General features: G+C 60.0%; 1 non-coding gene across 1 annotated transcript; it reads right to left on the reverse strand.

Annotated features, from left to right (window-relative positions):
* Positions 1 to 5,161: 5,161 nt before the first annotated feature.
* On the reverse strand, positions 5,162 to 5,280 carry LOC131871349 (5S ribosomal RNA). Its single transcript, XR_009369581.1, has one exon. It is a non-coding gene; the product is annotated as a 5S ribosomal RNA (ribosomal RNA).
* Between the last annotated feature and the right edge of the window lie 5,972 nt (positions 5,281 to 11,252).

Genomic DNA, 11,252 nt, shown 5'->3' on the forward strand with positions numbered 1-11,252 from the left:
GACACCCATGGGATGCCGACCCACCCGGGCTTCCACCTAGCACACCTTGGCACCCACCCACCCTCGCACCCAACCTCGCACCCAACTTAGCACCTTTGAACCCACATTGGCACTCACCCTGACCCTGGCACCTTGGAACCCACATTGGCACTCACCTTGACCCTGGCACCCACCTTTGCACTCACCTTGGGACCCACCCTGGCTCCCACCTCGGCACCCACCCAGACACCCACCTTGGTTCCTTGGCACCCACCTTGGATCCTTGGCACCCACCCCGACACCCACCTTGGCACGCAACTTGGCTACTTGCCACCCACCTTGGCTCCTTGACGCCCACCCCGACAACCACCCCGTGACCTACCCTGGCTAGGGTTGGTGCACACCCACCCTGGTGCCCACCTTGGCACCCACCCCATGACCCACCTTGGCACGCACCTTAGTACCCACCCCGTTACCCACCCTAGGACCCACCCCGTGACCCACCTTGGCCAGGGTGGGTGCCTTGGTGCGCACAACTTGCCTGGGCTGCACACCAGGGCGGGCTCAAGATGGCACCCGCGTTCCGTTTTTTTCACTATCTTTCAAAACGGAAATTTTAAAATCTCGTTTTTTTTTTTTTTTTGCCTTTTCTGGAAATTAGTGAAGGCAGCGCATCAAAGGTGCGCAATGCTGGTGCGAACCCGGGAGCGCTCCGATGTGTGCTCCAAGGTGCGGCGTGCACGAAGTCCGAGCCCGGCTTGCCCCGGGTGCGCACCTCGCGTGCACCTTCGCCGGGGTGAGCACCTTGGCTGGGTTGCGCGCCCTGGTGCGCACCAAGGAGCGCTCTGAAGTGTGCTCCAAGGTGCGGCGTGCACGAAGTCGGAGCTCGGTTTGCCCCGGGTGTGCACCTCGGGTGCGCACCTCGCGTGCACCTTCGCTGCGGTGGGCACCTTGGCTGGGTTGCGCGCCTTGGTGGGCACCATGCAGTGCACGAAGTCGGAGCCCGGTTTGCCCCGGGCGCGCACCTCCGCCAGGGTGGGCACCTTGGTGCGCACAACTTGCCTGGGCTGCGCACCAGGAAGGGCTCAAGATGGCACCCGCGTTCCGTTTTTTTCACTATCTTTCAGAACGGAAATTTTAAAATATCGTTTTTTTTTGCCTTTTCTGGAAATTAGTGAAGGCAGCGCATCAAAGGTGCGCAACGCTGGTGCGAACCTGGGAGCGCTCCGATGTGTGCTCCAAGGTGCGGCGTGCACGAAGTCGGAGCCCGGTTTGCCCCGGGTGCGCCCTGGTGGGCACCATGGTGCGCACCAAGGAGCGCTCCGAAGTGTGCTCCAAGGTGCGGCCTGCACGAAGTCGGAGCCCGGTTTGCCCCGGGCGTGCACCGCGGGTGGGCACCTTGGTGCGCATGCCTTGCCTGGGCTGCGCACCAGGGCGGGCTCAAGATGGCACCCGCGTTCCGTTTTTTTCACTATCTTTCAAAACGGAAATTTTAAAATCTCATTTTTTTTTGCCTTTTCTGGAAATTAGTGAAGGCAGCGCATCAAAGGTGCGCACCTCGCTGCCCACCACGGTGCGCAACGCCGGTGGGCACCCGGGAGTGCTTCGAAGTGTGCTCCAAGGTGCTGCGTGCACGTTGTCGGAGCCCGGTTTGCCCCGGGTGCGCACCTCGCGTGCACCTTCGTCGGGGTGGGCACCTTGGCTGGGTTTGCCCCGGCTGCGCTCCGAAGCGGGGTTATTGGAGCGCCGCCTCTTTTTTTGTCGGAGCGTTTGGTGGGGTTTCTCGCATTGGCTCTTCCCAGGCCCGGTTGCCACCCTGGCGCGCACGAAGTCGGAAGTAGGGTTAATTGCCCGGGTGCGCACCTTTGCCAGGGTGGGCACCTTACCTGGGCTGTGCACCAGGGCGGGCTCAAGATGGCACCCGCGTTCCGTTTTTTTCACTATCTTTCAAAACGGAAATTTTAAAATCTCCTCTTTTTTTTGCCTTTTCTGGAAATTAGTGAAGGCAGCGCATCAAAGGTGCGCACCTCGCTGCCCACCTTGGTGTGCTCTGAGGTGCGCACCCGGGAGCGCTACGAAGTGTGCTCCAAGGTGCGGCGTGCACGTTGTCGGAGCCCGGTTTGCCCCGGGTGCGCACCTCGCCTGCACCTTGGCCGGGGTGGGCACCCTGGCTGGGTTTGCCCAGGGTGCGCTCCGAAGCGGGGTTACTGGAGCGCCCCCTCTTTTTTTGTCAGAGCGTTTGGTGGGGTTTCTCGCATTGGCTCTTCCCAGGCCCGGTTGTTGGGTGCGCTCCCACCCTGGCGCGCGCGAAGTTGGAAGTTGGGTTAATTGCCCGGGCGCGCACCTTCGCCAGGGTGGGCACCTTGGTGCGCACACCTTGGCTGGGCTGCGCACCAGGGCGGGCTCAAGATGGCACCAGCATTCCCTTTTTCTCACTATCTTTCAAAACGGAAATTTTAAAATCTCGTTTTCTTTTGCCTTTTATGGAAATTAGTGAAGGCATCGCATCAAAGGTGCGCACCTCGCTGCCCACCTTGGTGTGCTCCGAGGTGCCCACCACGGTGCGCTCCGAGGTGCCCACCACGGTGCGCAACGCCGGTGCGAACCCGGGAGCGCCCCGATGTGTGCTCCAAGGTGCGGCGTGCACGAAGCCGGACCCCGGTTTGCCCCGGGTGCGCACCTCGCGTGCACCTTGGTGCGCACACCTTGGCTGGGTTGCGCGGCCTGGTGGGCACCATGGTGCGCACCAAGGAGCGCTCCGAAGTGTGCTCCAAGGTGCGGCGTGCACGAAGTCCTAGCCCGGTTTGCCCCGGGTGCGCACCTTCGCCGCGGTGGGCACCATGGCGTGCACGAAGTCGGAGCCCGGTTTGCCCCGGGTGCGCACCTCGCGTGCACCTTCGCCGGGGTGGGCACCTCGGCTGGGTTGCGCGCCCTGGTGCGCACCAAGGAGCGCTCCGAAGTGTGCTCCAAGGTGCGGCGTGCACGAAGTCGGAGCCCGGTTTGCCCCGGGTGCGCACCTTCGCCGCGGTGGGCACCCTGGTGCGCACCATGGCGTGCACGAAGTCGGAGCCCGGTTTGCCCCGGGTGCGCACCTCGCGTGCACCTTCGGCGGGGTTGCGCGCCCTGGTGCGCACCAAGGAGCGCTCCGAAGTGTGCTCCAAGGTGCGGCGTGCACGAAGTCGGAGCCCGGTTTGCCCCGGGTGCGCACCTCGCGTGCACCTTCGGCGGGGTTGCGCGCCCTGGTGGGCACCATGGTGCGCACCAAGGAGCGCTCCGAAGTGTGCTCCAAGGTGCGGCGTGCACGAAGTCGGAGCCCGGTTTGCCCCGGGTGCGCACCTCGCGTGCACCTTCGCCGCGGTGGGCACCATGGCGTGCACGAAGTCGGAGCCCGGTTTGCCCCGGGTGCGCACCTCGCGTGCACCTTCGCCGGGGTGGGCACCTCGGCTGGGTTGCGCGCCCTGGTGCGCACCAAGGAGCGCTCCGAAGTGTGCTCCAAGGTGCGGCGTGCACGAAGTCGGAGCCCGGTTTGCCCCGGGTGCGCACCTCGCGTGCACCTTCGCCGCGGTGGGCACCATGGCGTGCACGAAGTCGGAGCCCGGTTTGCCTCGGGTGCGCACCCCGCGTGCACCTTCGCCGGGGTGGGCACCTCGGCTGGGTTGCGCGCCCTGGTGCGCACCAAGGAGCGCTCCGAAGTGTGCTCCAAGGTGCGGCGTGCACGAAGTCGGAGCCCGGTTTGCCCCGGGTGCGCACCTCGCGTGCACCTTCGCCGCGGTGGGCACCTTGGCTGGGTTGGGCACCATTGAGCGCTCCGAAGTGTGCTCCAAGGTGCGCACCATGGCCCTCCAAGGTGCGCAGCATGGCGTGCACGAAGTCGGAGCCCGGTTTGCCCCGGGTGCGCACCTCGCGTGCACCTTCGCCAGGGTGGGCACCTCGGTGCGCACACCTTCTCAATGTTTTCTTGCCTTTTCTGGAAATTGGTGAAGGCAGCGCATCAAAGGTGCGCACCTCGGTGTGCTCCGAGGTGCGAACCCGAGAGCGCTCCGAGGTGCCCACGAAGTCGAAAGTCGGGTTAATTGCATTGTTTTCCCCGGGTGCGCTCCGAGGTGCGCAACATCGGTGCGCACCAAGGAGGGCTCCGAAGTGTGCTCCAAGGTGCGCACGATTCGGAGCTCGGTTTGCCCGGGGTGCGCACACCTTGGCTGGGTTGCGCACCCTTTGTGCGCTCCAAGGTGCGCACGAAGTCGGAGCTCGGTTTGCCCCGGGTGCGCACCTTCGCCAGGGTGCGCACCTTGATGCGCACGCCTTGGCTGGGCTGCGCACCTTGGTGGGCGCCATGGTGCGCACCTTTCGTGCGCTCCAAGGTGCGCACGAAGTCGGAGCTCGGTTTGCCCCGGGTGCGCACCTTGGTGGGCGCCATGGTGCACTCCGAGGTGCCCAAGATTGGTGCGCAACAAGGAGCGCTCCGAAGTGCGCTCCAAGGTGCGCAGGTGCGCGCGAAGTCGAAAGTTGGGTTAATTGTCCGGTTTGCCTCGGGTGCGCACCTTGCGTGCACCTTCGCCAGGGTGGGCGCCTTGGTGCGCACACCTTGGCTGGGCTGCGCACCCGGGCGCGCACACCTTGGCACCCGCGTTTCCTTCATTTTAAATTTTTTTTTTTTACAATCTCTCAAGTGGGAAATTCTATAATCTCAACTTTTTTTGCCTTTTCAGGAAACTTTTGAATGGAGCGCATCATTGGTGCGCTCCGAAGTGTGCTCCAAGGTGCGCACCTCTGGTGTGCTCCAAAGCTCTCTCCAGCTGCGTGCACCTGCCCCGGCCGCGCACCCGGCCCCGCCCAGCTTCGCTCACCTGTCCCGGGCGTCTGGTGCGGAACCTTAGAGTAAGAAACATCACCGTGCACCTTGGCCAACGTGCGCGACTCGACCGAGCGCGCACTGGCCGAGGTGCACACCGATTTCACCTGGGTGCGCGCGCAGCACCTCGGGCGCACCGGGGTGCGCGCACAACGCCCGGGTTGCACCGTGGCCTGTGTGCTCGGGGCGCCTCGGGTGCGCGCTCGGTGTCGCCCCCGCGCGCGCGGTAGTGCGGGCAGCGCACCCCGGCCCGGCCCGGCCCCGACGAGAACGCAAACGGGCAAAAGGTTTATTCAAATAGCATTGCGACGCCCGGCGAAAAACTAAGAAAGGGTGCAACACCGGGACTTCCCGGGAGGTCACCCATCCTAGTACTACTCCGGCCCAAGCGCGCTTAACTGCGGAGTTCTGATGGGATCCGGTGCACTAACGCTGGTATGATCGCACCCGTTATGAGCTTGTCGCAGTGTGTACTTAGCAAACCGCGACCCACGTGCGAATCCACCCCGGCCACCCACCCCCGTCGAGGTGCACACCCTCCCTCGCGAAGTGCGCCCCGTTCGCCAAGTGTGAGCCCTGCCCGGGTGCGCGCACCTTGCTAGGGCGTCGGGTGTGCACCCGGCCCGGCCTACGTGCGTGCACCTGGACGGGGCGTCGTGTGCGTGCAGTGTCCCGTCTGCAACGCGGTGCCCACACACCACCTCGGGCGCAACGACCTGCGCTCACATGTGGGCCGAGTGCACCTTGGTGCATGTTCGGGGCGCCTCGGGTGCACGCTCGATCTTGCCCCGGTGCACCAAGGCGCTCGGTTTGCCCCGGGTGCGCACTTGGTGCAAGGTGGGCACCCAAAATAGGGATCAAGCACCAAAACACAAGTTTCGGGATGCAAAATGGGACCCAAGGACCACAAATGCGTTCCAAGACCCATGATGGGTCCACGAGAACAAAAATGTGTTCCGAGACTTAATAAACAAATATTGGGTTTTAGGAGAAGAAACATGCTCTGATGCCCAAAACGAGAATCGACCCCGAAAAGGCCACAGGCCAAAAGTGGGATGCGAGACAAAAAAAAATGGGACCCGAGGACCAAAATTGGGTTCCCAGGTCGAAGACAGGGCAACCGGACAAGAAACGACCTCTAAGGCTCGAAATGAGTCCCGACGACTAAAACTTGACAAGAAGCACCCATCAGGCACCCAACTCGACACCCATGGGATGCCGACCCACCCGGGCTTCCACCTAGCACACCTTGGCACCCACCCACCCTCGCACCCAACCTCGCACCCAACTTAGCACCTTTGAACCCACATTGGCACTCACCCTGACCCTGGCACCTTGGAACCCACATTGGCACTCACCTTGACCCTGGCACCCACCTTTGCACTCACCTTGGGACCCACCCTGGCTCCCACCTCGGCACCCACCCAGACACCCACCTTGGTTCCTTGGCACCCACCTTGGATCCTTGGCACCCACCCCGACACCCACCTTGGCACGCAACTTGGCTACTTGCCACCCACCTTGGCTCCTTGACGCCCACCCCGACAACCACCCCGTGACCTACCCTGGCTAGGGTTGGTGCACACCCACCCTGGTGCCCACCTTGGCACCCACCCCATGACCCACCTTGGCACGCACCTTAGTACCCACCCTGTTACCCACCCTAGGACCCACCCCGTGACCCACCTTGGCCAGGGTGGGTGCACCCACCCTGGTGCCCACCTTGGCACCCACCCATCCTAGCACCCAGCCTGTGACCGGGCTTGGAACCCAACCTTGCACCCGTCTTGGCCAGTGTGGGTGCGCACCCATCCTGGCACCCACGTTGTGACACACCCTTTAACCCACGCACCCTAGCAGCCACGTTGGCACCCACCTTGGAACACAACCTAGCAACTTGGCACCCACCCCGTGACCCACCTTGGCATCCACCATAGCAGTCGCCCACTTGGCACCCACCTTGGAACCCAAGTTGGCACCCACCTCGGCACCCACCTTGACACTTGTGGACCCACCTTGCCACTCACCCTAGCATCGACCCATCCTAGCACCCACCCTGGCACCTTTGCACCCTAGCACTCACCCATCCTAGCACCTAACCTGTGACCCACCTTGACACTCACCCTCGCACCCACCTTGGAACCCAACCTAGCACCCACCCACCCTGACACCAACCCTAGCACCTACCCACCCTTGCACCCACCCTGTGACCCATCTTGGCACCCACCCATCCTACCACTCAACCTATCACCCACCTTCTCACCCACCTTGGCATCCACCTTAGCACCCACCCACACTGGCACCTTGGCACCCACCTCGGGCAAGGTGGGTGCACACCCACCCTGACACCCAATTTAGAACCAACCGAGCATGTTACCCACCTTGGCACCCACATTGCAGCCCACCCTAGTACCCACCCTATGACCCACATTGGCATCCACACCCTAGCACCCAGGCACCTCGACACCCGCCTTGACACGCACCCTAGCACTAAACCTGTGACCCACCTTGGAACTCACCCTAGAACCCACCCACCCTGTGAACCACCTTGGCATCCACCTTAGCACCCACCCACCTTGGCACCCACTCTAGCACTCACCCATCCTAACACCCAACTTGTTACCCACCTTGGCACCCGCCCTCGCGTCCACCTTGAAACCCACCCTAGCACCCACCCACGCAGGAGCCCACCTTGGCACCCAACCTAACACCCACGCATCCTGGCACCCAACTTGTGACCCACCTTGGAACCCACCCTAGTACCCACCTTTGAACCCACTATATCACCAACCCACCTTGGCACCCACCCTATGACCCTCTTTGGAATCCACCCTAGCACGCACCCACCCTGGCACCCACCATGGAGCGCACCCTAGCACCCACCCACCTCGGCACGCACCTCAACACCCACCTTGGTGTGCGCACTGCGCCAACCTCTCAAAGACCCTATGTGGTGCGCTCCAAAGTGTACACCTTTGGTGCGCTCCAAGGTGCGCACCTTTGGTGCACACCGAGGTGCACACCAAAGTGTGCACCGAGGTGAGCACCAAAGTGCACTCCAAGGTGCACACCAAGGCGTGCACCTTTGGTGCGGTCAATGCAAACGAATTCGGAAGTTGGGGTCGATGTCCTAATCGCTGCTGCAGACTACACGTATGAGAATCGGACAAATAGCTTTATATAGGGGAGGTGTTGCGTTTGATGGGTCGACTCCCCTGGTTGTGTGCACTGCACCAACTTCAAAGACCCTGTCTTGTTTAAGAAGTCAAAAGTTGGGGTGGATGTCCTAATCATTGCTGCAGTCTACGCATGTATGAGAATCAGACAAATAGCTTATATAGGGGAGGTGTTGCATTCGGTGGGTTGACTCCCCTGGTTGTGCGCACTGCGCCAACCTCAAAGACCCCGCATAGCAGAAGAAGTCGGAAGTCGGATTTTGGTGAGCACCAAGGCGTGCACCTTTGGTGCGGTCAACGCAGACGAATTCAGAAGTTGGGGTGGATGTCCTAATCGTTGTTGCAGGCTACACATGTATGAGAATCAGACAAATAGCTTATATAGGGGAGGTGTTGGGTTTGATGGGTCAACTCCCTTGGTTGTGCGCATTACGCCAACCTCAAAGACCTTGTTTTCGTTAAGAAGTCAAAAGTTGGGGTCAATGTCCTAATGGCTCCTGTAGGCTACACATGTATGAGAATCGGACAAATAGCTTATATAGGGGAGGTGTTGGGTTTGATGGGTCGACTCCCCTGGTTGTGCGCATTACGTCAACCTCAAAGACCTTGTTTTCGTTAAGAAGTCAAAAGTTGGGGTCGATGTCCTAATTGCTCCTGTAGACTACACATGTATGAGAATCAGACAAATAGCTTATATAGGGGAGGTGTTGGGTTTGATGGGTTGACTCCCCTAGTTGTTCGCATTACACCAACCTCAAAGACCTTGTTTTCGTTTAGAAGCCGAAAGTTGGGGTCGATGTCCTAATTGCTCCTGCAGGCTACGCATGTATGAGAATCAGACAAATAGCTTATATAGGGGAGGTGTTGGGTTTGATGGGTCGACTCCCCTGGTTGTGCGCATTGCGCCAACCTCAAAGACCCTGCATTGCGGATGAAGTCGAAAGTCAGAGTTTGGTGTGCTACAAGGTGTGGTCGAAGGTGCTCACCTAGGTGTGCACCTTTGGAGCGCAGGAAAAGTGCCCTCCAAAAGTGCGCACCTTTGGAGTGCACAAAAGTGCCCTCCAAAAGTGCGCACCTTTGGAGCGCACAAAAGTGCCCTCCAAAAAGTGCCCTCCAAAAGTGCGCACCTTTGGAGCGCACAAAAGTGCCCTCCAAAAAGTGCCCTCCAAAAGTGCGCACCTTTGGAGTGCAGAAAAGTGCCCTCCAAAAAGTGCCCTCCAAAAGTGTGCACCTTTGGAGTGCACAAAAGTGCCCTCCAAAAGTGCGCACCTTTGGAGCGCAGAAAAGTGCCCTCCAAAAAGTGCCCTCCAAAAGTGCGCACCTTTGGAGCGCAGAAAAGTGCCCTCCAAAAAGTGCCCTCCAAAAGTGCGCACCTTTGGAGCGCAGAAAAGTGCCCTCCAAAAAGTGCCCTCCAAAAGTGCGCACCTTTGGAGCGCAGAAAAGTGCCCTCCAAAAAGTGCCCTCCAAAAGTGCGCACCTTTGGAGCGCACAAAAGTGCCCTCCAAAAAGTGCCCTCCAAAAGTGCGCACCTTTGGAGCGCACAAAAGTGCCCTCCAAAAGTGCGCACCTTTGGAGCGCACAAAAGTGCCCTCCAAAAGTGCGCACTTTTGGTGCGCACCAAGGCGCTGGTTCGGTCGTTGCAGGCGAGTTCGGAAGTTGGGGTCGATGTCCTGAGCGGAGGTGCAAACTACACAGGTGTCGGAATCGGACAAATAGCTTATATAGGGGAGGTGTATGCTTCGATGGGTCGACTCCCCAGGTTGAGCGCACCGCGCCAACCTCAAAGACCCTACGGTATGGATGAAGTCGGAAGTTGGGTCCGATGACCGATTCGATTAGTAGGTATGCTCATGAGGTCGGAATTTGGGTCCGATGACCTGCCATGTGCAGGAAGGCGAATGTTGGCACTGTGCGTTGCAAGGTGCACACCAAGGTGCTGGTGCGGTCTTTTTAGTCGAGTTCGGAAGTTGGGGTCGATGTCCTGATCGGAGGTGCAAGCTACACAGGTGTGGGAATCGGACAAATAGCTTATATAGGGGAGGTGTATGCTTCGTTGGGTCGACTCCCCGGGTTGAGCGCACCGCGCCAACCTCAAAGACCCTACGGTATGGATGAAGTCGGAAGTTGGGTCCGATGACCGATTCGATATGTAGGCATACTCGCGAGGTCGGAATTTGGGTCCGATGACCTGCCATGTGCAGGAAGGCGAATGTTGGCACTGTGCGTTGCAAGGTGCGCACCAAGGCGCTGGTTCGGTCGTTGCAGGCGAGTTCGGAAGTTGGGGTCGATGTCCTGATCGGAGGTGCAAACTACACAGGTGTGGGAATCGGACAAATAGCTTATATAGGGGAGGTGTATGCTTCGTTGGGTCGACTCCCCGGGTTGAGCGCACCGCGCCAACCTCAAAGACCCTACGGTATGGATGAAGTCGGAAGTTGTGTCCGATGACCGATTCGATATGTAGGCATACTCGCGAGGTCGGAATTTGGGTCCGATGACCTGCCATGTGCAGGAAGGCGAATGTTGGGACTGTGCGTCGCAAGGTGCGCACCAAGGCGCTGGTGCCGTCGTTGCAGTCGAGTTCGGAAGTTGGGGTCGATGTCCTGGTCAGAGGTGCAAACTACACAGGTGTGGGAATCGGACAAATAGCTTATATAGGGGAGGTGTATGCTTCGATGGGTCGACTCCCCGGGTTGAGCGCACCGCGCCAACCTCAAAGACCCTACAGTATGGATGAAGTCGGAAGTTGGGTCCGATGACCGATTCGATACGTAGGCATATTGGCGAGGTCTGAATTTGTGTCCGATGACCTGCCATGCGCAGGAAGGCGGAATTTGGGTCCGATGACCGAGTTGATGGCGTGCCATGCGCAGAAAGGCGGAATTTGGGTCCGATGACCGAGTTGATGTTGATGGCCCGCCATGCACAGGAAGGCGGAATTTGGGTCCGATGACCGATTTGAAGGCGTGCCATGCGCAGAAAGGCGGAGTTTGGGTCCGATGACCGAGTTGATATTGATGGCCCGCCATGCGCAGGAAGGCGGAATTTGGGTCCGATGACCTGACATACGCATGGAGTCCGACTCGGGGGCCGATGTTCGATTCGATGACTTGCATTGTGGGTAAAGTCGGAAGTTGTGGTCTTTGACCCGATTCGATGACCAGACTTCGGCTGCTTGAGAATCGGACAAATAACTTATATAGGGGAGGTAGTGTTCTCGAGCATCCTCCCCCCGTGCCCGTTTA

This window comes from Cryptomeria japonica, unplaced genomic scaffold (assembly GCF_030272615.1).
Source record: "Cryptomeria japonica unplaced genomic scaffold, Sugi_1.0 HiC_scaffold_399, whole genome shotgun sequence".
In the NCBI taxonomy this organism is placed as follows: Eukaryota; Viridiplantae; Streptophyta; class Pinopsida; order Cupressales; family Cupressaceae; genus Cryptomeria; species Cryptomeria japonica.